Source organism: Pipistrellus kuhlii, unplaced genomic scaffold (genome assembly GCF_014108245.1).
Source record: "Pipistrellus kuhlii isolate mPipKuh1 unplaced genomic scaffold, mPipKuh1.p scaffold_m20_p_14, whole genome shotgun sequence".
Lineage (NCBI taxonomy): Eukaryota > Metazoa > Chordata > Mammalia > Chiroptera > Vespertilionidae > Pipistrellus > Pipistrellus kuhlii.
The window spans coordinates 41,450,163-41,477,561 of record NW_023425449.1 but is presented as its reverse complement, the minus strand read 5'-3'; the positions used below and the strand labels follow the sequence as shown (position 1 = coordinate 41,477,561).

Here is a 27,399-nt window from a genome sequence, read left to right as displayed (position 1 = left end):
TCCCTGCTTCTGACTAGATCACTGTCTCTGACTGTATCCCTGCCTCCCCTGGACCACTAGCTCAGCCTGGATCACTGCTTCAGACTACATACCTGCGTTAGACTAGATTGCTGACAGAGACTGGTCAATGATTCTTGACTCTGGCACCACATTGGACTCACTGGGGAAGCATCACCAGCCTCACCATACCAGCCTGGGAAGAAAAGAGCGGAAGGTCAGTGCATGTATCTGCCTCTCTGGAAAGGAAGTCCAGGCCCCATATAGAGCACCAGTGTCCTGTACGGGCCACACTCCGTCGTCCCATGTGCACCTCTTTGTGCTGCACAAGGGCCTTCCCAGATCAGCAGTGAGGGGAGCAGAAGAATGTTTGTACTAGTGCCTCAGTAGATCACTGGATTCTTCAAAGAACCATCCTACAAAGATTCAAAACCAAAGTTAAGGTTTGAGACAAATCAAGAAGTTGTCACCAGTAAAGACTAGAAATATAAAGTGTGAGGGCCCTCAGGTGCCTTCTAGGTGGGACAGCCTGAAGGACAGGTTTCACAAGGTCGAACCTGCTGGGACACCTGCTGTTGGTCTGAAAAGGAAGGACCTATGCAGACACAGACTTCTGTTGCTTCAGGAAATGGTTTAGTGACTAAATTGAAAACAACAACAACCCCCCAAAAACAAACAAACAAACAAAAACAACCCAGTGTGATTTGAGTAACATTTTGTGCCCCAAACATATTTTAAACATGTGCTTATGCCACAATATATTTTTTAAAAGACAGAAAATCCATTTCTCCTTTAAAACAGACATGATGTTCCCTGTAGGTTTCTATCATGCTCTAAGAATGATTCATGTACTTAGTGAATTTGCTCAAGTTTGAAAAAACAAAAGCCAGTATTTTGTGATCCCCTCCTGATTCATATATTTCCCCTTTGTTGAGAGTTTTTATCAAAAAAGAGTGTTGGATTTTATAGAATACTTTTTCTTCATCAATTGATATGATCACATGATTTTTGTCTTGCAGTCTGTTAATGTGCTGTATCACATTTATCAAAAAATTCTGGAATAGTTTGAGCAGAAGAGGTGCTGGTCTCTTTTGTATATTTGGTAAAACTCCTCGGTGAATCCCTATGGGATTTTTTTTTTTAAATTACTGCTTCAATTTCATCAGTAGTTATCATCTTATTCAGTTTTTCTGATTCTTACTGATTGAGTTGTGAAGGCTGTATTCTTCTAGGAATATGTCTAGTTTGTCCAAGTTGTCCCTTTTGTCCAAACGAAATCATTCATATTATTTTTTAGTGATCCTTTGTATTTCTGTGGGGTCAGTTGTTACTTCACCTCTTTCATTTCATTTTTTAATGTGACTTTTAATAACACTCTCAAGAGCAAGAACCCATTTTCCAGGATCAGCCTTTCATTTCTGATTTTGTTTATTTGGGTCCTTTCTCTTTGTTTTCTGGTGAGTCTGGCTAGAGGTTCATCAATCTTATTTATCCTTTCAAAGAACCAGCTCTTGGTTTTATTAATCTTTTGTAATTTTTTTTGTATGTATGCCATTTATTTCCTCTGATCTTTACTTTTCCTTTTAGTGGGACTTTGTTGTTCTCTTTCTAATTCTTTAAATTACAGTATTAGATTTACCAGTTTTTCTTGTGTTTTGAGGTAGACCTCTAGTGCTATGAACTTCCTTTTCAGGTCTGCTTTCACTGTGTCCCATAAATTTAGGATTGTTGTATGTTCATTTTCATTTGTTTCTAGGATGTTTCTTATTTCTCTTCAGCTTATCTTCAGTTGGTTATTTAAATTTTTGCTTATTATGATTTTTTAATAAATTAGTTGTATTTCCTGTTTGGTTTTGGGAGACATAAGTATAGCTTTAATCTATTATATGCCATTGCCATCTTGGATCCACTATTTCTTGAGCACATACTTTTCAGGACTCAGCAGTGGGTTATAGAGATGAGTAAGACTACTGTTGTATGGTGTTCTTCTTTTCTCTATTGATGTTGCTAATCCTATAAGAAGTTGTCTCTGACATATTTATACAATTACAATGAAATACATGGGGCATATCCTTTATTTTCATGCTCCAGAGCATTCCAATGTGCCATATATCCTGGAGAATATGCTCAGTATATTTAATTTTCAAAAATGTTAACACGTTGTGTGCAGTGCCTTCTATGTACCTACAGCAGAACCTTAAAAATACAGATGAACTTCATACATTCATGGCAATGCTATTTACAATAGCCAAGATATGGAAGCAACCAAAATGTCCATCAATAGATTAATGGATAAAGGAGTATACAATGGAATATGACTCAGCCATAAAATTATTGAAATCATGTCATCTGCAACAGTATGAATGGACCTAGAGGGTATTATGATGTGCAGACAGAGAAAGACCAATGCCATATGATTTCACTTGTATATGGAATCTATAAAACAAAATAAACAAGCAAGTAGAGCAGAAACAGACTCATAGTTATGGAGAACATTTTGGAACATTGCCAGATGGAAGGAAGAAGCTTTGGGGGATGGTTAAAAAAAAGGTGAAGAGATTGAGCTACAAACTGGGTGTTATGGAATAGTCATGAGGATATAGAGTAGACCATAGGGAATATAGTTAATAATAGTTATAAAAACTGTATGGTGTCAGATGGGTATTAGATTTATCAGGTGATCACTTTACATATTTACATATTTTATAAATGTCTTAATTATTGGGTTGTATACCTAAAGAAATACAATATTGTACATCAATTATAATTGGAAATTTAAAAAATATTTTTGAAAATAAGGTCGCATCAGTAACTAATGGAGGCTATATTCTGACAAAGGAACCGCTGAGCTAAAGCCAGCCCTAATGGAGGCTATATTCTCATGGTTTCAGCAAACATTTGAAACTTTGCAAAAAAAAAAAAAAAAAAAGGACATTTAAATATTCATACATTTATTTTTTTTGGAATGCTTCATGAATTTGCATGTCATCCTTGCACAGGGGCCCTGCTAATCTTCTCTGTATCGTTCTAATTTTTTTTAGTATATCTGCTGCCAAAGTGAGCACTAAATATTCATACATTTTCTTCTGGCTTGGGAAATGAAGACTGAGGTGAAATTAGAAAATCAGTTATTTACTTTTTAGGTAGATATCTCTGAACATGGGAATTGTTTTCACTTGTCTTTTCTATTGTGGCAAAAAAATCCCAACACTTACTTTGTGTATTTCAGCTTAATACAGTTTAGAATTTTCTTGTTCTATTTGTTTTCCTTTTTTTGGTGCCAGCTCCAAAATCCTCTACTGTTATGAGTCTCATTAATAGTCACAAATTCTCCCCCCCCCTTTTTTTTTTTTTTTTTAAAAAAAATTACAATTTAAATGCTCCATCTACTTATCCTTCCATCCATCCCACATCCACTCATTGGTCCTAGGTCTTCTATAGGTTCTAGAATTCTTCACATAAATATGATAGTCTATCACCCTTCTGTGTCCACTAGTCATTATGTTCTATTTAAGGAGGATTCTATAGCATGAGTTGGTTGAAAGGATGCTCATGGGCCATGAAACTTAAAAATGGAGTTGGTTACTATATTTAGGGAGGTTTTGTTGAGGCTTCATTATATAGATCAGAATAAAGTAATTATGAAAACTTATTGGCTTTGCTAAATGCCTAGCCCTATGCTTTGAATACTGGATTTTTAATAAATAACAAACAGTTGAAGCCTGGTGTTGAAAAATCTGCATATGAAATGATAAGTGTGAGTACAGTTTTAGATTCAAGGTAAATAGCTCATTGGACATTATTGCATTTGTTCTGTGTGTAGAATTTTATTTTTTAATATATATTTTTATTGTTGACAGTATTATAGATCTCCTCCATTTCTCCCCTCCCTCCTTTACCACCCTCTTCTCAGACTCTATGCCCCAGGCCTTCACCACACTATTGTCTGTGTCCACTAGTTATGCGTATCAGTACATAAGATTTTTGGTCTATCTTTTCTTGTTCCCCTCAGACCCCAAGATATGTCAGTCTGTTCCTTGCCTCCATGCCTCAGGTCTTTTGTTGGTCAATTAATTTTTTTCATTAGATTACACAAATAACTGAGATCATGTGATATTTGTCTTTCTTTGACTGGCATATTTCACTTAGCATAATTTTTTTTTCTTTTTCTTTTTTAAAAAATCAATCTTTATTGTTCATATTATTACAAAGGTTCCTCATTTCTTCCCCCCTCCACCAGGCTCCCCCCCACTCCGCCCCCTCCTCCTCCCTCCCCCATTGTCCTCATCCATAGGTGCAGTTTATGTTCAGTTTCTTCCTCCCTCCCTTTCCCCGATAGTAAATTCCTTTTCAGATAGTAAATCAGTTACTTAGCATTTTCTCATATCAATAATACCTCCACATGCCCAAAGATACACTTCACACAAAAGACACTTCCAAATAGGTCAACCAACCTCATCCAGGCCCCGCACAAGGCACTCACTGATCAACACCCCAGCGCTATACTAACTCAACATATCCAGATCTAAGTCTTCATCACTTGATTCAGCAGACCCTCAAGTTCCTGCAAAAGTTTCCAGCCATGTCTGAGAGGCAGCCTTGGGGCGGGGGCAGGCGAGGAGCGAGCTGTTCTGGGCCTGGCTGCTCTGGGCCTAGCCTCTGTTGCTCTGGTCCATTCCACAACCAGCTGCTCTGGGTCTGGCCACTGCCGCTCCCGACCTGGTTGCTCCGGGCCTGGCCACACCCAACCTGGCTGCTTGGGGCCCGGCCGCTCCGGGCCTGGCCGCTCCCAGCCTGGCAGCCCACTTAGCATAATTTTCAACCTATCTATCTATGCTATTTCAAGTGGAAAGAGTCCTTCTTTTTTAAAGTTGCATAGTATCCCATTGGGTAAATGTACAATACCACAACTTTTTTATCCGTTCATCTACTCTGACAAGCACTTGGGCTGTTCTCAAATGGTAGCTATTGTAAATAATGCTTCTATGAACATAGGGGTGCATATATGTTTTCTGAATGGTGTTCTGAGGTTTTTAGGAGATATTCCCAGAAGTGAGATCACTGGATCAAAGAGCAGTTACATTTTAATTTTTTTGAGGAAACTTCATACTGTTTTCCATAGAGGCTGCCCCAGTGTCTGCATTCCCACTCTGAGTGAACTAGAGTTTCCTTTTTTCCATGTCCTCGCCAGCACTTGTCATTGTTGACTTATTGATGATAGCCATTCTGACAGGTGTGAGGTGATATGTCATTGTGGTTTTAATTTTCATTTTTCTGATGATCAGTGACTGAGCATTTTTTTCATGTATCTATTGACCATCTGTATGTCCTCTTAGAAGTATCTGTTTAGGTCATGTGCCCATTTTTAAATTGGATTGTCTTCTGTTGAGTTGTTTGAGTACTTTATATATGGAGGTTAAACCTTTATCAGATGTATCACTAGCACATATAGTATGTTACCCTTTCTCATTTTGATGATGGTTTCTTTTGCTGTGCAGAAGCTTTTTATTTTGATGTAGTCCCATTTGTTTATTTTTTTCCATTGTTTCTCTTGCCCTGAGACATGTATTTGTAAAGATTCTACTATGTGAGATGTCTATTTTGCTGCCTTTGTTTTATTCTAGGATTTTTATTGTTTCATGATTTACATTTAAGTTTTTTTAAAATCCATTTTGAGTTTATTCTTGTGTATGGTGTAACTTTCATATTTTTGAATGTGTCTTTCCAATTTTCCAATACCATTTGTTGAAGGGACTGTCTTTACTTAATTATATGGTATTGTTTTCTTTGTCAAACATTAATTAACCAAAATGGTGTGGGTCAGTTTCTGGGGTTACTGTTTTGGCCCATTCTATGTGCTTGTTCTTGTGCCGGTACTAGGCTGCTTTGATTAAAATGAAATTAAAGTATAGTTTGATATCTGTATTGTGATTCCTCAGACTTTGTTTTTATTTCTTAAGATTGCTATAACTATTTGTTTTGTTTTGTTTTTGGTTCCATATAAATGTTTTGAGTATTTGTTCTAGTTCTGTGAAGTATGCTGTTGGTATTTTAATAAGGATTGTGTTGAATCTATAGATTGCTTTGGGTAGTATAGACATTTTAATAATGTTAATTCTTCCACTCCATGAACATGGTATACACTTCCATTTGTTTGTATCTTCCTCTGTTTCTTTTTTTCATTGGTTTATAGTTTTCTAAGTATAGGTCTTTTACCTTCTTGATTAAGTTTATTCCTAGGTTCTTATTTATTTATTTATTTATTTATTTATTTATTTATTTTTGTGTTGCAATGGTAACTTGTTTTTAAAGTTTCTCTTTCTGACAGTTCATTATTGGTGTATTAAAATGCCATTGATTTCTGGATATTGATTTTGTATCCTGCTATACTGCCTAATTCATTTATTAAACCTAGTAGTTTATTGGGGGAGTCCTTGGTGTTTACTATGTATAATATCATGTCATCAATGAATAATGATAATTTTAGTACCTCTTATGCCTTTTATGTTTTCTTCTTGTCTGATCACTGTGGCCAGAACTTCCAGTACTATGTTGAATAAGAGTGATATGAGCTGACTTCCTTGTCTTGTTCCTGATCTTAAGAGAAATACTTTTAGTTTTTGCCTTTTGAGAATGATGTTGGCTATAAGTTTGTCATATATAGCCTTTAATATGTTGAGGTATGAATCCTTTATTCCCATTTTCTGAGAGTTTTTAAAAAAAATCATTTTGAATACTTCATGCTACTGCCTTCTGGCATGAATGGTGTCTATTGAGAAATCAGCTAACATTCTAATCAGAACTCCAGTGTTGGCAATTTTCTATCACTTTTTTGCTGCCTTTAAGATTCTTTCTTTGTCTTTTATGTTTGCCACTTTAAAACATATATTTTAGCCATTTTATTTTATTTTATTTTACAGAGAGGAAGGGAGAGAGGTTGAGAGTTAAAAACATCGATGAGAGAGAAACATCGGTCAGCTGCCTCCTACACACTCCCCACTGGGGATGTGGCTGCAACCAAGGTACATGCCCTTGATCAGAATCAAACCCAGGACCCTTGAGTATGCAGGCCGATGCTCTATCAACTGAGCCAAACCGGTCAGGGGTATGTTTGCCACTTTAATTATGTTGCGTCTAGGTGTGGGCCTCCTTGGGTTCATCTTGATTGGGATTCTCTGTTCCCCCTGAACTTGTGTGACTTTTTCCTCCTCCAATTAGAGAGTAGGCATTCATTCATTAGGTATTATTCTTTTGGTTCACTTCTTGGTTAAAATAAAAATTTATTTATGATGGAGGCACCTTAACTTGACAGCTTAGGCTGAGGTCACATTGCTGTTTAAGAAAGAAGTTTGGATGAAGGTGGGTGGAGCGAGTGGAGGGAACAGGTCTATGCTGGCTAGGAAAAGAGGGCAGCCTTAAAACAGAAACTTAAACACAAACTTCCTTCACAGTGACCCTTAACCTAGGACCACCTGGCAGTTCTTATAGATGCTCTTGAGAGCAGGCAGATATGAATCATTTGCAGGTGCTATCTATTCTCATTTTGCGTATTGGCCTTCATGGGAGTTCAACTATAGAGCCTTCAGGACAAATCACTGGCTCTTATATGTTTATTGATGCAGAGTCTGTGGGACATGGTGCCTTAGGAAGAACTGGTCTTCTAAAAGGACTGTGTAAGGGAGCTGTCTGGGACACACTGGGAGCTCAGGGGTAGGAATCAGCCTCTAGGACTCATTTAATCTATCCCTTTTATTATTTAGATTAATTGAAGATTCCAAGAAGATTGAAGGGTTATCTGCCAGTACTTGAGGCTCCTGGCTCCTAGCCCATTAGCCCAGTAGACTGAGCAGTATTCTCTGCACTGGTGGGTTCTCTTTTCACCTAGATTTCCACACATCTGAATATAGAAGAAGACTATTCAAGATGGGGCTGAAAGGCAGAATGTATACCATCTGTATGGCTGGGTCCCTCTTCCCTGCCCAGCTGTAGGAAGAGGCAGGAGCATAGGGGATGGGCTTAAGGGAGAAGGATGGAAGAGTATGTCAAAGTTGGAGAAACTTGCTGCAATATAAGTTTAGGTCAAAGCCTTAGCTGTAGAGGGTAGTGTTGGCAGACTCTGATTTGTGGCAGTGGTCAGTCCAGACCTGCTTGGCAAGACTGTGAGTTCATTGAGGAAGTAGGCTCCAGCTAATTCTGTAGGGGACAGATGCTCATTGAACAATTACATTAATTGACTGTGCTACAATTTCAGCTTAGACTGTATTGTGCTAGGGTGTAGTGTGGTACAGTACAATACAGTGTAAAACAGCACAGTATACTACAGCTCAGCATAGCATAGCATAAATACAGTATAATATAGATAGTATAGTATAGTGCACAATATAGTGCAGTACAGTATAGTATGGTATACTACAGTATAATACAGTACCATGTAGTATATGACTGCATAGTACAGCAAAATGCAGCATAATGTGGCACAGTAAGGTATAGTATAATGCAGTATACTATACTATAGTAGAGTGAGGAACAGTATAGTATATACTATAGTCCAATATAGTTCAGAATACTATCATATAGTGCAATATAATATAGTACAATGCAGTATAGTATAGAACAGTGTGATATAATCAAGCACAGTATAGGATACAATATAATGCAATATGGTACTATACAGTATAGTCTAGTACAATATAGTACTTGTACAGTATAGAGCAGTGTATCACAGTACAGTCTAGCATACAGTATAACAGAATACAGCATAGTAGAGCAAAGTGTAGGAAAGCGTGGTACAGTACAGTATTATAAGAGCAATATAGCGCAATGCAATACAGCATAGAACAAGATGATAAAGTACAGTGTGGTACAGGATGGCATTCAGTATAGTCTGGCACAGTATAGCACTTTCAGTCCAAAATGGTAGAGTATGGCACAGTACAGTCTCGTATATAGGGTGCCCCCCAAAATGTTTACACACACTTTGAATAATTATAAAGGCAGTGTTTATTAAAATACATTTCATTTTAAAAATTGAGCTATGAGCTGTTAAAGTGTATATACATTGTTGGGAACACCCTGTAGCATATTATAATACAGTACAGTACATCAAAGTATAGTATATACAGTGTAATAGAATACAGTACAGTAGCTGTGTGGTAGAATATAGTACAGTATTATAAGTATAAGACAGTACAACTTAGTACAGTCCAGTATAATAAAGCACAATACACCATAATATTGAAGAGCAAGTACAGTACAACAGTATTTTAAAGCCTCATGCTCTTAAATCAACGAATGACAAGTGTTGGCGAGGTTGTGGAGAAAAAGGAACCCTGGTGCACTGCTGGTGGGAATGCAAACTGGTGCAACCACTGTGGAGAACAGTATGGAGTTTCCTCAAAAAAACTGAAAATGGAACTCCCATTTGACCCAGTAATCCCACTCCTAGGATTATATCCCAAGAAACTAGAAACACCAATCAGAAAGGATATAGGCACCCCTATGTTCATAGCAGCACAATCTACAATAGCTAGGATTTGGAAACAACATAAGTGCCCATCAGCAGATGATTGATTGGATAAAAAAAACTATGGTACATCTACACAATGGAATACTATGCTGCCATAAAAAAGAAGGAATTCTCATCATTTGCAGCAACCTGGAAGGAATTGAAGAACATCATGCTGAGTGAAATAAGCCAGTCAATGAAAGAGAAACACTACATGACCTAACTCATTTATGGATAATAAAGAACATTATAAACTGATGAACCAAAAGATAGATATAGAGACAGTAAAGCAACAAGCAAACTGTCAAATTACAGTGGGGAGGGTAGGGAAATCTGGGGGAGATAAGAGATCAACCAAAGGACTTGTATGCATGCATATAAGTACAACCAATGGACACAAAACTCTGGGGCAGGAGGGTATGTATGGGAGGGGGGGGCAATGGTAAGATATGCACACAGATAATAATTTAATAATAAAAAAAAGCCTCATGCTCTTTTTATGGCTATGCAATATGGCATGGTTTGGATATATTGCCATCTGTTTAATCAGTACCCTAATGATAGACTTGTACATGACTTCTGGCCTTCTTTGTGTATACACAATGCTGCTATGAACAGCACTCTCCATTATGTGTCTTTGCACATGCGTGTGATTTCCTCACCATCCTTATTTTCTGAACCAGAATTAGGACTGAGGGTCAGAAGAGCCACGCTGAAACCTTTCCCATTCTACTAGCAAGTGCCCTGGGAGGGTGTGCAGTTGGCTGAGGTCCTGGAGCGGTGGAGTCTACCCAAGGGGCTGTGTGGTTCCGCCCCGGCTTGCTAGTGGAAGTGACCCGGTATACAGTGCGGCGCAGATTTATAATATTAGCAACTCTTCATCAATCTGGCGAGACCAAAGCCAACTCTCAAAACAAACATTTCCTGCGTGAACAGCGTGTTTGTTATGTTTTCCTCATTTGTTTATGATGGCTGTGTCAGCCACACTGATTTACATAAACACTGCCAATCTGGGGATGTTACACTCTCAACAAAAGTAGCTGAGTACAAACAGCATTCCTCAGTTTTAATTCATATTTTCTAAACATTGGAGATGTTGATAAAATGAGCCAACGAGAAAATGCAACAAAGGAGACCATTTCAAGGGGCGATTTTGATGAAGACGCGTTCCGGATTGACAAAATGTTACAATATTAATGAAGTGAATCGTTTACTGTCATGTTTGGCTCCTACAGAACCATAAAGCAAGCTAGACTCAGACTTCTGCAGACTCCAGGCCATAAATGTACAAGACGACTCCTAGTACATATGCATTTGTAATTGAACCAGCTCGATTGTTCGTGCTTCTCCATCACCTACTTAGTTGTTTATTTCTGCAAATGCTGAGCTGCTGCCATGTTGCAACCATAATCCTGGACTTGGTTGTGTTGGAGACGCATAACTCTGGCAGAGGGTGCCCTTTGCCCTTCCAATGAGCCACGTTGGTCCATGGGACAGGGTCCCCAGTGCCCAGCGCTGGGACATAGTCTTGCCCCAAGGGTAAGGTGACCAGATTTTAACATTGGTAAAGTGGGACACTATTTGGGGAGGTGGGGGATTCTTGATTAAAAATTTGGTCTATATGGAGCAACAAAAATTTTCATAGAACGCAAAAATAGTATTATAATATATTTTTAAAAAATTTCAACGTAAGTATAATTTACAAATATAACAAATAAATAAAAATTATGTATAGTGTCACTTTCAAGGCCGGGTGCTAGACTTTTTGCTGCCACTATAAAATAATACGAGTACTGTCTGCTAAATTCAAGAAAATTTATGTATTTATTAAATGAATAAATAAATAAATAAATTACTTACCCAAATTATCTGAATAGCTGATTTGTAATGATATCACTTGTTTAACTAGCTTACTAGCATGCAGTACGATGTGTATAGTATGAGAGACGCTTACAAAATGATTTTGTTGCCGAAACCGGTTTGGCTCAGTGGATAGAGCATCGGCTTGTGGAATGAAGGGTCCCGGGTTTGATTCCGGTCAAGGGCATGTACATTGGTTGCGGGCACATCCCCAGTGGGGGGTGTGCAAGAGGCAGCTGATGGATGATTCTCTCTCATCTATGTTTCTAACTCTATCCCTCTCTCTTCCTCTCTGTAAAAAAATCAATAAAATATATTAAAAAAAACACACAAAAAACCCCAAAATGTTTTCATCGTTACCAATCCCAAAAAATGCCATTATTCATTAAGTCCAAACAATGGTGGTCGAATTCTAGCAACTGTTCAACAATGCGAACTTTGATAAGCAGTTCTCGATAAACAGTTCTCAACAATTATTTGTTATTATTAAAGTTTAACATTATAAAATTAACAAAAATAATATAAAACTCACATCCTGGCTAAATAGCCACATGGCCACCAAAAACCGTATATTCCCTTCCCATTCTCCCGCAGTTCCCTAGCTTGTCGTGCATTCTTTCCAAAAATCGGGACTTTTTAAAATGCCGTGGGACGCGGGACAAATTGTTAAAAATCGGGACTGTCCCGCCAAAAGCAGGACGTCTGGTGACCTTAATCTTGAGAGGCGCTCTGGTGATGGGCTGCACCTTCTCTGGTCCTTGAGACATTTTCAAATATTTGTCTAGTTATGTCCAAGAGGTGGACTTGCACTGAGTAAGGGTATAAATGCTTTTTTAAAAAGGGTTTTTATGCATATTGCCAAACCCATCTTCAGAAGGTCCACCAGTTTACACTTGTTCTTTAGTGGGTACCTGCAGGCAGAGGTGAGGATTGGGAAGGCGAGGATTGGGAAGGCTGACCCTGGAATTGAAACGGTGGTCTGGGCCAATATTGTGAGGCCTGACTCAATGCTTTGGGAGCACTGGGCCAGAGGAAACCTTTGAAAATGCACATTTGCTCATAGTGTTCTGTGGTGTTTGTTTTGTTTTGTTTTTGTTTTTGGTTAATCCTCATTGGTTAGTTGGCTGCCTCTTCCTTGACCAGGAAATGAACCTGTGACCCTTCTGTGCGCAGACAGATGCTCTAAAGACCGAGAACATCAGCCAGGGCCCTCAGAGTAGTGGTTCCCATTGTTCTTGGGGTAAAATCCAGAATCTTCTGAGGGTCCAGCAGGCTCTGCCTGCCTCTCCAGCCCTATCTTGGGCTATGTATTCGTTTATTCATCTCTTAGGGCTGCTGTCACCAAGTACCACAATGTGGATGGTCTTATACGACAGAAATTTATTGGATAGGTAGAAGTTCAAAATCAAGGTGAGGTCAGGGTTGGTTCTCACTGGAGGCTCAGGGAGAATCTGTTCCACCCCTCTCACCCAGCTTCTGGTGGTGGCCAGTGGTCTTTGGCATCCTTGGGCTTGGAGACATATCACTGCCATATCTGCCTCCATTGTCACCTGGCTTTCTCTATGTCTCTTCTCACAAGGACAACAGTCATATTGTACTAAGGGCCTTCTTACTCCAGTATGACTTCATCTTAATTTAATTACATCTGCAATGACCCTATTTCCAAGTAGGGTCACATTCTTAGGTTCCTGGGAAGACATGAATGGTAAGATACTATGCAGCCTCCAGGAGGCCACGGCCCTGGCTCCATCCACGCTGCCTGGTCCTCCTGGACTACTCACTTCCTAACTAGCTTCCCTCCCCCCTGCAAGGTATTGTGGGAATGTCCGTTCCTCAGAGAAGCTCTCCCAAGCCCTGCAGACTAGGGTCACCTTGCCCTGTCCTGTGGGCTCATAGCAATCATCACATGGAAATTGAAGAAGCATCTGAGTGACAGTGTGTCACCCTTGCATGTGCCTCCTCTGCTATAATATGGCCTCCACCAGGATAGGAACAGGCCAACTGGATGAACAATAACAAGCCTAAATTCATGGCCAAAGAGGCTATCATGATAGGATAGGCCAGAGATGACAGCTCCCAGGAAATCCACTGCAGGAAACCCATGAAGAAGGCCTCAGAGCAGTGGCCCCTGCACATGGCAGGGGATAGGTCTGCATTCAGACCAGGCTCCACCCATCCCTAGGTGGCACATGAAATAAAACCCATCACTGACCATGGCTTACAAGGCCCTATATTGTGACCTCCTTGACCTCTACTCCATTCTGGCCTGCCCAGTCCCTTTCCTGCAGCTGCACTATTACTGTTTATGCTCCACAATCCCGCCTCCCTAGTTCCTGTCTTAGGGCCTTGGCAGTCATTCTACCCATAACCGGGAATGTTCTGTACCCAAATTTCTGCATACTGGTTTCTTATCAGTCAGACTTCAGCTCAAACTGTCACTTCCCTGAGCACCCCATCTAACTTCCACCATCTTCCATCACACCACCCTGCTTTATTTTCCTATGGTGTTTTCAGTGTCTGCAGTGATATGGTTCATGTATTCGCTATCTGCCACCTTATAACTCTGGGAATAGAAGTTCCATGAGGGCAGGGATCGTGTTTGTTTGCCTTGTTCGCTGCTGAGCCTTCAGTGCCCAGAGTAGAATTTGGAAAGGAGTGGGTCCTTACTGTTTGCTGAGTGAATGAAAGTGACTTAATTTTCATTCATTCAACTTGTTGGGGAGCATATGAGACTTGGTTGGGAAGTTTGTAAGGAGGATGTCCTCATCTGCAGAAATTATGTCAATAGGAAATGGGATTGCTTGTCATTACTAAAAGGGAATATTCTTAAATTTGTAGTATTTATTGATTGTTTTGATTTTGAAAGTAATACATTTTATGCAGAAAATTTGGAGACTACAGAAGAGTATAAAGAAGAAAGTTTAAAAAGTCACCCATATATAGAATGGAAAACAGCCAATATGGAAAACAGTATGGAGTTTCCTCAAAAATTTTAAAATGGAACTGCCTTTTGACCCAGTGATCCTACTTCTGGAAATATGTCCTAAGAAACCTGAATCACCAATCAGAGAGAATATGTGCACCTCTATATTCAAAGCAGCATTATTTATAATTGCTAAGATCTGGAAATAGCCCAAGTGCCCATTGGTAGATGAGTGGATAAAAAAGCTGAAGTACATTTACACAATGGAATACTATGCAGCTGTAAAAAAAGGGAGCTCTTACCCATTGGGAGAGTATGGATAGATCTGGAAATAATTATGCTTAGTTAAATAAGTCAGTCAGAAAAAGATAAATACCACTAATATGTGGAATCTGATGAACAAAATAGAACCAGAGGCATGGATATATGATACAGATTGACCATATGGAAGGTGGGTGGTGAAGACTGGATAAAAGAAGGTGAAGGGATTAGCCAACGAATATGCATAGCCCATGGACACAGACAACAGTGATGAAGACAGAGAAGGGGTAAAGGGCTTGGACTGTATGGATTGGGGCAAAGGGAAGGAAATGGGAGACATCTTAATAGCATCAATAGTAAAAAAACACAAAAGTCACCTATAATCGCTCTATTTTTTAGCCCTCGCCTTTATGCCATTGAGAAAACCATGCAAATGTAATTGTATCAGAGAGAAAATGTAATGCCAGCAGGCCGGTGGAAGGGACAGCTAAGCATGTTGGCTGTGACTATCTTTTCCTTAAATCTGAATATATATATACTGTGGTGTCCTCCCAGTTCTGGATTTCAGCTGTCCTGTCCTTGGGGCTGTTTTCAGTCCTGGGTTTCAGTAGATGTTCCAATATTTACTAGGATGAGTCCTCCTACACTGCTCTGTGATTTTCAGTTTTCTTAGATTCTGACATCTATTTTGTTTTGGGGAGTAAATGGTCCACGTTTTGTTTACTAGGCCTGTCTTCCATTTATATTGCAGATAGGGAATCAGTTTTAAAAAGACAACATTTGAAATAGAAAAAGGACTAAGAACGTCTGGGTGGTTAAGAGAGGAGGGAGCCCTAACCGGTTTGGCTCAGTGGATAGAGCGTCGGCCTGCAGACTGAAGAGTCCCAGGTTCGATTCCGGTCAAGGGCATGTACCTTGGTTGTGGGCACATCCCCCAGTGGGGGTGTGCAGGAGGCAGCTGATTGATGTTTCTAGCTCTCTATAAAACAAACAAAAAAATTCATAAAATATATTTTAAAAGAGAGAGGAGGGAGGTTGGAGAGGCAGGCAGTGAGTGACATCAGAGAATAGTGGGAAGAGGAAAGTCAGGTGGTGAATGAAAGAGGAGAAAGAGAGCAAAAGGAAAGAAGGATGGATGAAAAAAAGATGATAGATGGAGGGCAACTGACAAGTGAACAAGGTGGGCCAGCCTCTCAGCCCCAGAGTTTGGTGTGGAAAAGGGCTTTTCCCCTCTCAGTAACAAGAGGGCACCTATCTCTCACTGTGAGCAAAAGATTGTGACCAAATTATGGATGGATTTACCAAACTTGGGAAAGAAAGTGGGCTGGGCTTCAAAGCAGAAAAGCCAGTTTGGAATAACAATGAATATGAAGCTAATGATACAGAGGCTATGATGGTTTATATGGTCTGGGTGTGGCTATATGAGTATTAAGGTGTGAAGGAAGGAAAAGCACACACCTGGGGGTATAGCTCAGGGGTAGAGCATTTGACTGCAGATCAAGAGGTCCCTGGTTCAAATCCAGGTGCCCCCTTTGTGTATCCTTTTTTCCAGGATTCCAGGCCCCCAGCAGCCTTCCCTGGTCTCTGTAGATCCAGCATCCCCACTAGAATGAAGTTAGGACCCACCCTCTCCTCTTGACTCTGTGCCCCTTTGTTAAAAGATGTCTTCACATTCTTATTTCATCCTTAGACGAAAACTACAAGATAAGTGTTTTCATTAGTAATCCTCTTCTGATTGAGTACTTCTCAATCACCATCACCATCACCATCCTTGTCATGGATGATGACACAGAAATTTGAAGCACCTTGTCCCAAATCACAAAGTGACAGAATCAAGAGTTAAATGACTACCATGAGTCATTTAACTAGTAGTTTGTGACTACTTCACAAAAGAAGAAACCAAGACAGTTATAAGATAAACTAGAGGCCCGGTGCACAAAATCCGTGCAAGAGTACGCCTTCCTTCCACTGGCTGCAGCACTGGCTTCCCTCCTGCCACCAGCAGGCACTCAGGACCCGGGCTTCCTTTGCAGCCCAAGCTTCATTCAGAAGGTCGTCTGGTCTTCTTAGCAAATTACGCTTTTATTATTATAGATAACTCTTGGGATGTAATGTATAGCACTGTGTATTTGAAAGTTGTTGAAAGAGTAGATCATCCAAGTTCTCATCACAAGGGAAAAAATCATAACCATATATGGTGAAGGATGTTAATTAGACTTATGTGATTTCTTTTTACTTTATATGTATTAAATATTTTCCAATTATATTGTGATATAACTGACATAAAGTTGTAGTGTAGGTGTACATGTAATCACTTAATATGGGTACATATTGCAAAAGGATCACCACAATAATAACAGAGACTTAATTTTTCTCTGTATGCTATTTTGTACTCAATTCTGTGCTCTGTGAAAACATTACTCATACAAAAACTAATGAATTCACACATTTAGAAAATCTCAGTTCAAGAGCTCTGACTTCCAGAAGCTTCTTGGGTCCTCCCAAAGCTCTGGCTTAGATCCCCTCTGCTTTTCTGGGCAACCCGATTATAAGACGGGGAGGAATTTGCAGAGAGGTAGGTGGACTGCTGATGGTCACAGGGTGAGAGTAGGGTTAGTCCTGAAGCTGCAAAGCCCTGAGTACCCATTCTCCAAGGGCAGCTGAATTGCAGCAGGATGAAATGGTAGTCATTTAATTCTTGATTCGTCACTTACTCTGTGATTTGGAGCAAGTTGCTTCAAGTCATACATATGAAGGTGTTAGAACAGTTTATCTCACACATTATAAATGCCCAATAAACATTATAATAGGTGTCTTGGGTGTGGCTACCCAGTAGAAAATTCCTGAAGAGGCCTGTCCATTCTAGCAGGGGGTATAGCTCAGGGGTAGAGCATTTGACTGCAGATCAAGAGGTCCCTGGTTCAAATCCAGGTGCCCCCTGTTATTTGACTTTTACTCCAATGGAAGTATAGCTCCTTGTTATTCCACAGGCCCAGTCTTATGGAATCTAAATTTCCAACACTTGTATTAGAGACTTAAGTGTCTCTTGTGACATTCTTCATGCATTTTATTTTTAACTCCTCAGCCATACTCATTTGCTGGAGAGGCAGAGGAAGTCTGTCCTAGACTTTGTCTGTTTCTCTGGTGCCTAATTATTACCATCCTGATTTTATTTGTTTATACAAGCTTGCTTCAAAAAATAGGATTTGAGGCAGCTTACAATAAAAGGTGCAATAAAAGTCCAACTGATCAAGCAGGTATAAAAAGGCAAGGGCTTACTTATATGAAGCAGTTATAGTTATAGATATGGAAAGAATCATGGAGGCCAGGGGCTGGAGGTGGAAGGAAGGGGGTTTTGAGTAATGGGGACCGTTTCAGTTAGGGAAGATGAACATTTTCTGGAGCAGGATGGTGGTAATGGTTGCACAACATTATGAATTACTTAATACCACTGAACTGAACACTTCAAAGTGTTATGTGTATTTTACCACAATTTAAAAAGCAGAAGGCAAGCCCTGGCTAGTGTGTGCAATAGTTAGAGTGTAGGCCCAGGCCCCAAAAGGTCATGGGTTCCATTCCCGATCAATGGCACCTGCCTGGGTGCAGGCTTTATCCCTGGACCCAGTTCAGGCACCTGTGGAGGCCACCAATCGATCTCTCTCTCTCTCTCTCTCTCTCTCTCTCTCTCTCTCCTCTCTCTCTCTCTCTCCTCTCTCTCTCTCTCTCCTCTCTCTCTCTCTCCTCTCTCTCTTTCCCTCTCTCTCTCTCCCTCTCTCTCTCTCTTTCCCTCTCTCTCTCTCTCTCCCCCCTCTCTCTTTCCCTCTCTCTTTCTCTCTCTCTCCTCCACTCTCCACCCTTCCCACCCTGCTCCCTCTCTCCCTTCAACTCTCTATAAAAATTACTGGAAAAAAATATTCTCAGGCTGACCTAGCCACCTTGGCTCAGTGGTTGAGTGTCAAGCTATGAACGAGAGTTCACAGTTCCATTCCTGGTCAGGCCGGGTTGAGGATTCAATCCTCAGCGTGGGATGTACAGGAAGCATTCTCTCTCATCCCTTTCTCTTCATCTCTGAAATCAATAAAAATATATTTTTAAAAAATATTCTCAAGTGAGGATTAACAACAAAAACAACACAAAACTGAAGGAAAAAGAAAAGGCAAGGACTGAATATTTAGAAGTTACAAGATGAATACAAAACTTATTATCTCTGAGTTTCCTGGTTATCAAACAGAAGTGAGAACATATTAATTCATCAATTGAGTAAAGTATTTTTTATTAATCTTAGCTACATTGGCTCAATGGATAGAGCATCATCCTACGGACTGGACTAAAGGGTCCCAAGTTTGATTCTGATCAAGGGCACATGCCTGGGTTATGGGCTCAATCCCCACTAGGGGGAGTGCAGGAGGCAGTCGATCGGTGACAGGCTCTCATCATTAATGTTTCTATCTCTCTCTCCCTCTCCCTTCCTCTGTGAAATCAATAAAAATATATTTAAAAATATTTTAGCTCTGAAAACAACAGGCATTTATAAGATAGGTGATTGCCAGGGTAGCCATGTCCAGCCACACAGGCTGAGTGTTGCACAACTCCCCTAATTACGCAGTCCCCTATGGTTGCACAGCATAATGACACTAGATATTGGCCATATTTTACCCCTTTTGCAAAACACACAACACACACACACACACACACACACACACACACACACACACACACACACCAAAGCAGAGTAGTAGACTGGGTGGCCTAGGACAATAGAAATTTATTTCTCAGACTGAAAGTTGGAAAATCCAAGATCAAGGTACTGGCAAATTCTGTATCTGTTAAGGACCGTTCCCTGGTCCATACACTGCGGGCTTCTTGCTGTGTCCTCACATGGCCAAAGTGACAGGAGATATCTTCTGAACCCATTTTATAAGGGCACTAATCCCATTCATGAGACTTCCACCCTATAATCTCATCAGCTCCCAAAGGGCTCACCTCAACATATTCATTTGGGGGTGACGCAAACACCCAGTCAATAGTACATATGGGTATATCCCCGGAAGGATTTTTTATTAATCAAAACTCCAAATCACAAACTATAGAAGATAAATTTGATTATACCAACATTTAAATTTTTTATGTGACAAAAACTCCTTAAACAAGAGATTGAATTTTGCAACAAACTAGATTATGATGGAGAATGGATTTGTCCCAGAATATAAGCAAAGTGGAAAAGTTCTGGAGATCTGTTATGCAACAATGTGGCTATAGTTAACTCTACTGAACTGTCCGCTTATATATGGCTAAAATAGTAAATTTTGTCATGTGTTTTCCACTTCAATTTAAAAATCTTAAATTATTTTAAAAATAAGAATTTCTATACAAGAAAAAGTATAGTTAATTCAATAGAAAATATACAAAGACAGGTTAAGCAATTCATAGAAAATGTTATTTTTATAACAAGTAATTGTATGAAAAGATGCTCAACTTTGCTAGGAACAATAAAGAGCCCTGGCTGGTATACTCAATGGTTAGAGCATCAGCCTATGCACCAAAGGGTCTTGGGTTCGATTCCCTGTTCAAGGCATGTACCTGGGTTGGGGGTTCACTCCCCACCCCTGGTTAGGGTGTGCCAGAGACAACCAATTGATGTGTCTCTCTCACATCCATGTTTCTTTCTCCCCAACCCGTCTCTCTTTCACTCTGAAAAGCAATGGAAAAAATGTCCTCTGGTGAGGATTTATAAAAAATGTTTTTAAAATTAATTAATTAATTGAGAAATAGGCACCATTTTCACTCCCTTCCCAAAACTTAGTTAAGTCGAGATTTAATTAGATCAAGAGTTGATGAGAAGAAATGGTATTTTTATTTGCTCACAATGGGAGTATACTTAGAACGTTCACTATGAAGAAAATGTTGGCAATAAAAATGGTAAATATAAAAATTACATAATACTATAATAGTAAAATTAAAAGTGCATACTATTCAGGAGTTTCATTTCAGGGTCCCTTTGAGAAACTCCAGAGTAAGTGTATCAGGAGATATGTACAAAGATGTTCATTGAAGCATCATTTGTAAAAAAACCAGAAAACATTTCTAGTATGTCCATTAATAGTGGAATAGGTAAATAAAAATTTTCATTCCTGTAATGAAATCAAATTAAGGTGGTTTATCGGAGAGTCCAAAATAAAATCGGTACAGGCACTAAAGGCAGGAGTGAGACAGAGTGCCCTTCAGAAATCTCAGTCGCGTCTGATAACTAGATTACTCACCCACCACCGGGGATGGAGGATCAGGTTGTTGGAGATGAGACTATTGTTGAGAAACACTTTTCTGCAGAGAGAGAGTCGGGGTGCTCCTCCCCGTTGGTGACATGTCCTGGAGTTGGGGTCTGCAGTGAGGTGTGTCTAGCTCTGCAGGCAGAGAGGGGCCAGGTAACTCTTTGGAATCAGCAGGTACTACCAGAGTGGGCGGGAATAAAAGGCACATGAGGGTGTCCTGTACCCTCATGGAGAGAACCATTTTGGAGCGACATCAAACTCTGAGCAAGAGGATGGGGTCATGGACCCAAACAGCGAGAGGCTGTGACACAGACCCCTGGAAGCCAAGTTATGGAAGCAGTCAAATGTTCCCAATGGATAAGGTGACCAGACATCCCGCTTTTGGCGGGACGGTCTTTATTTTTAACAATTTGTCTCGAGTCCTGCAGCCTTTTAGAAAAGTCCCGATTTTTGGACTTTTTAAAACTGCTACGGGACGCGGGACAAATTATTAAAAATCAGGACTGTCTCGCCAAAAGCAGGACATCTGGTCACCTTACCCAATGGGGCCAAATGATTAATTCAGAACCTCTCACTAACATGATTCTGGGAATCAGAGCTTATAGTCCAAGGAGGTGTGATTGCAATAAGGAGACAACAGTAGACAGGATTTGATCAATTCCTTATACTTTATATCAGATACCAGGATATGCGTAAAATCTTACCATTGAGTCATTTGAAGTCAGATTAGTGTGAGCAGTAGGGTTAGAACCTTCCATAGTAAGAGATGACATGATCTACTTTGAATGTTAACAATGAGACTTTGATTATTATGGTTCACAGAAAGAAATCAAATGGAAAATGATATTATGGCCTTTAAATGAATACTTGGATTCGAAGAGGTTTGGGATTCGCTGTGGGGGCCGTGGCCTGTGACTGGGCTGGTGAAGCTGGCAGTGGGACACCCACTGCATGCAGTTCCTGTCCTTTCTAGGCTGCCTCGCATCCCTGGGATGTTTTGGCCCAAGAGCAACAGAGAGGAATTGACAGGAGTGCTCCAGCCACGAAGACAGAAGAGAAACAGTTCAGAGATGGATGACGCTGACAACACCTTGCCATACTAGCAGACAGCAGCTGCGTGTTGCTGAAGGATGTCCAGGACCAAACCAGAGAGGGTCAGACCTTCATCACCACCATTTGTCCACCAACCGGATCTGAAATATCATGGCTGACATGTATACATAAGGAACTGTTTGACATTGAAATTGGGACTCAAAAGAACTGTTGGCCCAGAAAGGAATTCAGTACAGATTGATCCATTTGCCTCTCAGCATAACCATTATAGCTGGTCTCAGTTTCAGTTCTTACAAGGGTATTTCTTGGATCACATGATCTCACGCATCTAGGGGAAATAATGAACAACATAAACTGATGAACAAAAACAGAACCGGAGACAGAGAAGCAGCGATCAGACTGTCAAACCTCATAGGAAAGGTAGGGGAGGATGGGGGTAAGGGGTAGAGATCAACCAAAGGACTTGTATGCATATATATAAGCCTAACCAATGGTCACGGACAACAGGGGGTGGGGGTATATGTGGGGAGTGGTTTGGGATGGGAATGGGGGGGGATGAAGACAATATGTGATACCATAATTAATAAATCAATAAAAAAAGCTCTCTGTAGCTGGAGCTGAATCTCAGTGCTCGCACAGTGAGTGGGAACACAGCTAGTCTTTAGTGGGTTCAGGGCATGCGGGCAGGAATTCGAGAAATTGAAATGCTCCCTGGAGTTGCTACCTTTTCATTCTGTGTTCAGACATGGCTTCCTGCTGGAAGTAGGCTGCCACTTTGTGTCTCTATGTATGGATTTGAAATGGGAGTATTAGTATTCATTACATTAGATAGCTTTCAAAATTTAAACTTTATACAGCTCTTAAAACAGAGCTTATCCCGTACTGCAAATCCTGTAAATGGTAGCTATGATTATTGCTGCTGTGTTTGTTTTCAGCTCATTAGTTCCATTTCTCGCAAAAAGTCATTTACACCGACTTTTGTGAGGATGTTGGAATCAGTCCTAGCATATGTCTGAAGTCTTTCCATCTGACAGGGGACATGGGGCTCAGTCTAGGGCCAGAGAGCATCATTTAGGTATGGAATCTTTGACATAAGGAGAAGGGAAAAGGAAACAGAATAAATTACTTTTTTTGAATCATTAAGAAGGAGGCACAGAACAGGATAGTATTTCTTTGTAGATGTATAATATATTAATGCTCTAGAATTTGGTATTTAGGTCCATTTTGTAGGCAGAGAAATACAAAACAAAGAGGCTAAGTGACTCATCCAAGGTCACCCAGATTTTGGAGACAGCTCCAAACTCAATAACAAACAATGTGTTTTGGTCAGACTTTATATGAACTCTCTAAACCTGGAGCCATTTTACTGCAGAGAGGAGCGAATATGGTATACAATATCCAAGTAGGTAGCTTGTTCGGTAGCTTTGCTGAATGTTCACAAAGGATTAAAAATTTTCTGATGCAGAAAAGAATAGATAAAAAGCATTAAAAATGACCCCCCCCCATGTTCTAATTAGGTTTTGGGTACCAATGCATTTCATTAACTTTTTTTAAAAAACCTTTAAAAAATGTTTTATTGATTTTACACAGAGAGCAACTGAGAGGGACAGAGAGTTAGAAACATCGATGAGATACATCGACCAGCTGCCTCTTGCACACCCCCCATTGGGGATGTGCCCACAACCAAGGTACGTGCCTTCACCGGAATCGAACCTGGGACCGGCTTAAAAAAAACCTTTTTATTTCGAGATAATTGTATGTCTACATGCAGTTGTAAAAAAATACAGAAAGATCTCATGTAAACTTTATCTGATTTGCTCAATGGTAACATTTTGAAAAATTATAGTACAATTAGAGGCCTGGTGCACGAAGTCATGCACAAGTGTGGTCCCTGGGCCTGGCCTGTGGGATTAGGCCAAAACTAACTCTCTGACATCTCCTGAGGGGTCCCATATTGGGAGAGGGTAGCAGCCAGGCTGAGGGACCCCACCGGTGCATGATCTGGGCTGGGAGGGATGTGGGAGACTGGCCAGCTAGGGAGGGACCAAAGGAAGTGTCTACCCATCTTACTCAGTCCTGATCAATAGGACCCCAGCAGCAAGCTAACGTACCCGTTGGAGCATCTTTCCCCTGGTGGTCAGTGCATGTCATAGCGACTGGTCGATCAGTCAACTGTCTGCCCCCTGGTGGTCTGTACACATCATAGCGAGTGGTTGAGCAGCCTTAGTGTATCATTAGCATATTACGCTTGATTGGTTGAATGGATGACTGGACAACCAGACACTTAGCATATTAGGCTTTTATTACATAGAATATTAGGACTCGGATATTGACTTTGATATAAAATACATATTTCCATCACTACAAAGATCCTTCCATTTTCCCTTTTATAGCTATACCTACCACCTTTTTCTGTGCTTGAATGAGGGCAACCACTCACTGTTCTTTATTTTTGTGATTTTGTTATTTCAAGAATGCTACATAAATGGAATCAGATGGTGTGTAACATTTATTCACTTAGAATAATTCTCTGGAGATTCATACAGGTTGTTGTATATATCAACAGTTAATTCCTTTTTATTACTTAGTATTATTCCATGGTATGAATGTACTACAGTTCATTTAACCATTTGCCCAGTGAAGGACATCTGATTTATTTCTAGTTTCAGCTATTATAAAGTTGTACATTTTATATACATTTTTTTTGTGTGTGTGTGGACATAAATCCCCATTATTCTACAACAAATGGCCAGGAGTGCAATTGCTATGAAAGTTGCATGTTTAGTTTTTTATTGTAAAACTGTTTTCCAGAGTGACTGTCATGTTACATTCTCACCAGCAATGTATGAGTGATCCAATTTCGTGGCATCCTTGCCAGTATTCTATGCTATCACTATTTCTAAAAAATCAGCCAGCCTGATACTGTGCGATGCTATTCTATAACCTTATTTTGCACTTCCCTACTGGCTAATGATGCTGAACATTTTTTCATGTGCTTATTTGTCATCTGTATATTTTCTTCAGTGAAAAATCTGTTTGTCTTTTGCCCATGTTCTAATAGATTTTTCCTTTTTACTGCTAAAGTTTGAGAATTCTATAATATGTTCTCTATTATTTATACATCTTTTGTCAGTTTTATGGCTTGAAAACATTTTCTCCCGCTCTGTAGCTTGTCTTTTCATCCTCTTATCAGTATCTTTTTTAGGCAAAAGTTTTTAATTTTGATGAAGTCCAGTTTTCAAATTTTGCTTTTATTGATTATACTTTTGTTCTACAGTTTTAAGAACTCTGTGCTAAACACTAGATCATAAGTACTTTTTGTTTTGCTCTTCTTTAACGTTTTATAGGATACACTTTAAATTTAAGTTCATGACTTATTTTGAAATGACCTTTGTATAAGGTGTGAAACTTAGGTTTATGTTAATTTCTTTCCTTTTTTTCTTTGTCTTTGGATATCCATTTTTCCAGCATCATTTATTGATAAGCTATCTTTATATCATTAAGCTGCTTTTGCAGCTTCTCAGAAATCAGTTGTACCCAGGTCCATAGTTTGGTACCTATATTTTCTTCTATTTAAGTTATTGTTTTGGGTCTTATATTTAAGTCTTTGTTCTACTTTGAATTAATTCGCTTTACATGGGGACAAACTATAAGCCAGTTTTATTTGTTTGCATGTGGCTTTCCAGTTTTCTCAGCACCATTTATTGAAGAGACTATTTATGCTCCATTGTGTGTTTCCAGATCCTTTATTGAAAATTATCTGTTCATATACATGTGCTTTTATAGCTGGGCTCTCTATTAGGTGCCATTGATCTGCATATTTGTTTCTCTGTCAATACCATGCCCTTTTGATTATTGTAGCTCTGTAGTGCAATTGAAAGACAGGTAGCATGATGTCTCCATCTTGGTCGTTTTCTCTCAGGATTGCTTTAGCTATTCGAAGTCTTTTATGTTCCCATACAAATATGATGATTTCCCATTCTATTTCATTAAAAAATCACATTGGGATTTCAATGGGGATTGCATTAAATCTGTAAATTGCTTTGGGTAATATGGTCGTTTTAATTATGTTGATTCTTTCAATCCATGACCACGAGATATTTTTCCATTTTGTTGTATCTTTTCAATCTCTTTTAATAATGATTTGTAATTTTCAGTATATAGGTCTTTCATATTCTTTGTTAATTTTTTTTATAAATTTAAAAAATATATATATTTTATTGATTTTTCACAGAGAGGAAAGAATAGGGATAGAGAGCTAGAAACATCCATGAGAGAGAAACATCGACCAGCTGCCTCCTGCACATCCCCTACTTAAATTTAAGTGCCTGCAACCAATGTACATGCCCTTGACCGGAATTGAACCTAGGACCTTTTAGTCCACAGACCAATGCTCTACCACTGAGCCAAAACGGTTTCGGCCTTTGTTAATTTCTGATGTTTTATTCTTTTGGTTTTAACTGCAAAAATAATTGTTTCATCATTTATTTTTTTTTTTTGAAGTTTTGCTGTTAGTATACAAGAAGGTAATGGATTTTTGTACATTGATTTTGTATCCTGCAACCTGACTGTATTTATTTATTGTTTCTAAAAGTTTTTTGGTGGGGTCTTTTGGGTTTCTATATACAGAATCATGTCATCTACAAAAAGTGAGTTTGACTTCTTCCTTCCCTATTTGAATGTCTTTTATTGATTTCTCATGCCCTGTTGCTCCGGCCGGGACTTGCAGCACTATGCTGAATAAAAGGGGTGAGAGTGGACTTCCTTGTTTGTTCCTGATCTTAGAGGAAAAGCTTTCAGTTTTTCACCACTGATATCAGCTGAGAGTTTATCATATATGGCTTTTAGTACATTGAATTACTTTCTTTTTATTCCTATTTTATTGAGTGTTTTAATCATAAGTGGATATTGTATCTCATAAAATGATTTTTCTGCATATTGATAAGATCATATGATTTTATCCTTTCTTTTGTGAATGTGGTGTACTACATTGTTGGTGTATGTTGAACCATCCCTATGCCCCTGGAAGGAAGCCCACTTGATCATGTGTTAGTTTTTGATTTACTATTGTATTTGATTTGCTAGTCTTTTGTTTAGATGTTTTGCATCTGTATTCATCAGAGACATTGGTCTGCAGTGTTCTTTATTTGTGTTATCCTTGCCAGGCTTTGGTTATATTGACCTCATAGAATGTGTTAGGAAGTATTACTTCAATTTTTTGGAAGAATTTGTGAAGGATAGCTTTTAAATATTTTTTAAACGTTCATTATAATTCACTGGTGAAGGCATCTGATCTTGGACTTTTATTTTTTGAGGAGGTTTTTGATGGTTGTTTAAATTTCCTCACTGCTGATTGGTCTATTTAAATTTTCCAAATTCTTCATGATCAGTCTAGGAAGGGAATGTATTTCTAGGAACTTACTCATTTCTTCTAGGCTGTTGAAATTAGTGACATATAATCTTTCATAATATTCTAGTATGATCCTTTGAATATCTGTGATACCTGTGATGACTTCTCCTCTCTCTTTCTG

At 39.4% G+C, this 27,399-nt stretch overlaps 3 non-coding genes across 3 annotated transcripts; 2 read left to right on the top strand and 1 right to left on the bottom strand.

The window, feature by feature from the left end:
* Positions 1-2,951: 2,951 nt before the first annotated feature.
* Positions 2,952-3,062, bottom strand: LOC118718714. Its single transcript, XR_004987897.1, has one exon. It is a non-coding gene; the product is annotated as a U6 spliceosomal RNA (small nuclear RNA).
* Positions 3,063-16,006: 12,944 nt separating this feature from the next.
* Positions 16,007-16,078, top strand: TRNAC-GCA. The gene has a single exon. It is a non-coding gene; the product is annotated as a tRNA-Cys (tRNA).
* A 1,336-nt stretch (positions 16,079-17,414) lies between these two features.
* Positions 17,415-17,486, top strand: TRNAC-GCA. Its single transcript has one exon. It is a non-coding gene; the product is annotated as a tRNA-Cys (tRNA).
* The last annotated feature ends 9,913 nt before the right edge of the window (positions 17,487-27,399 follow it).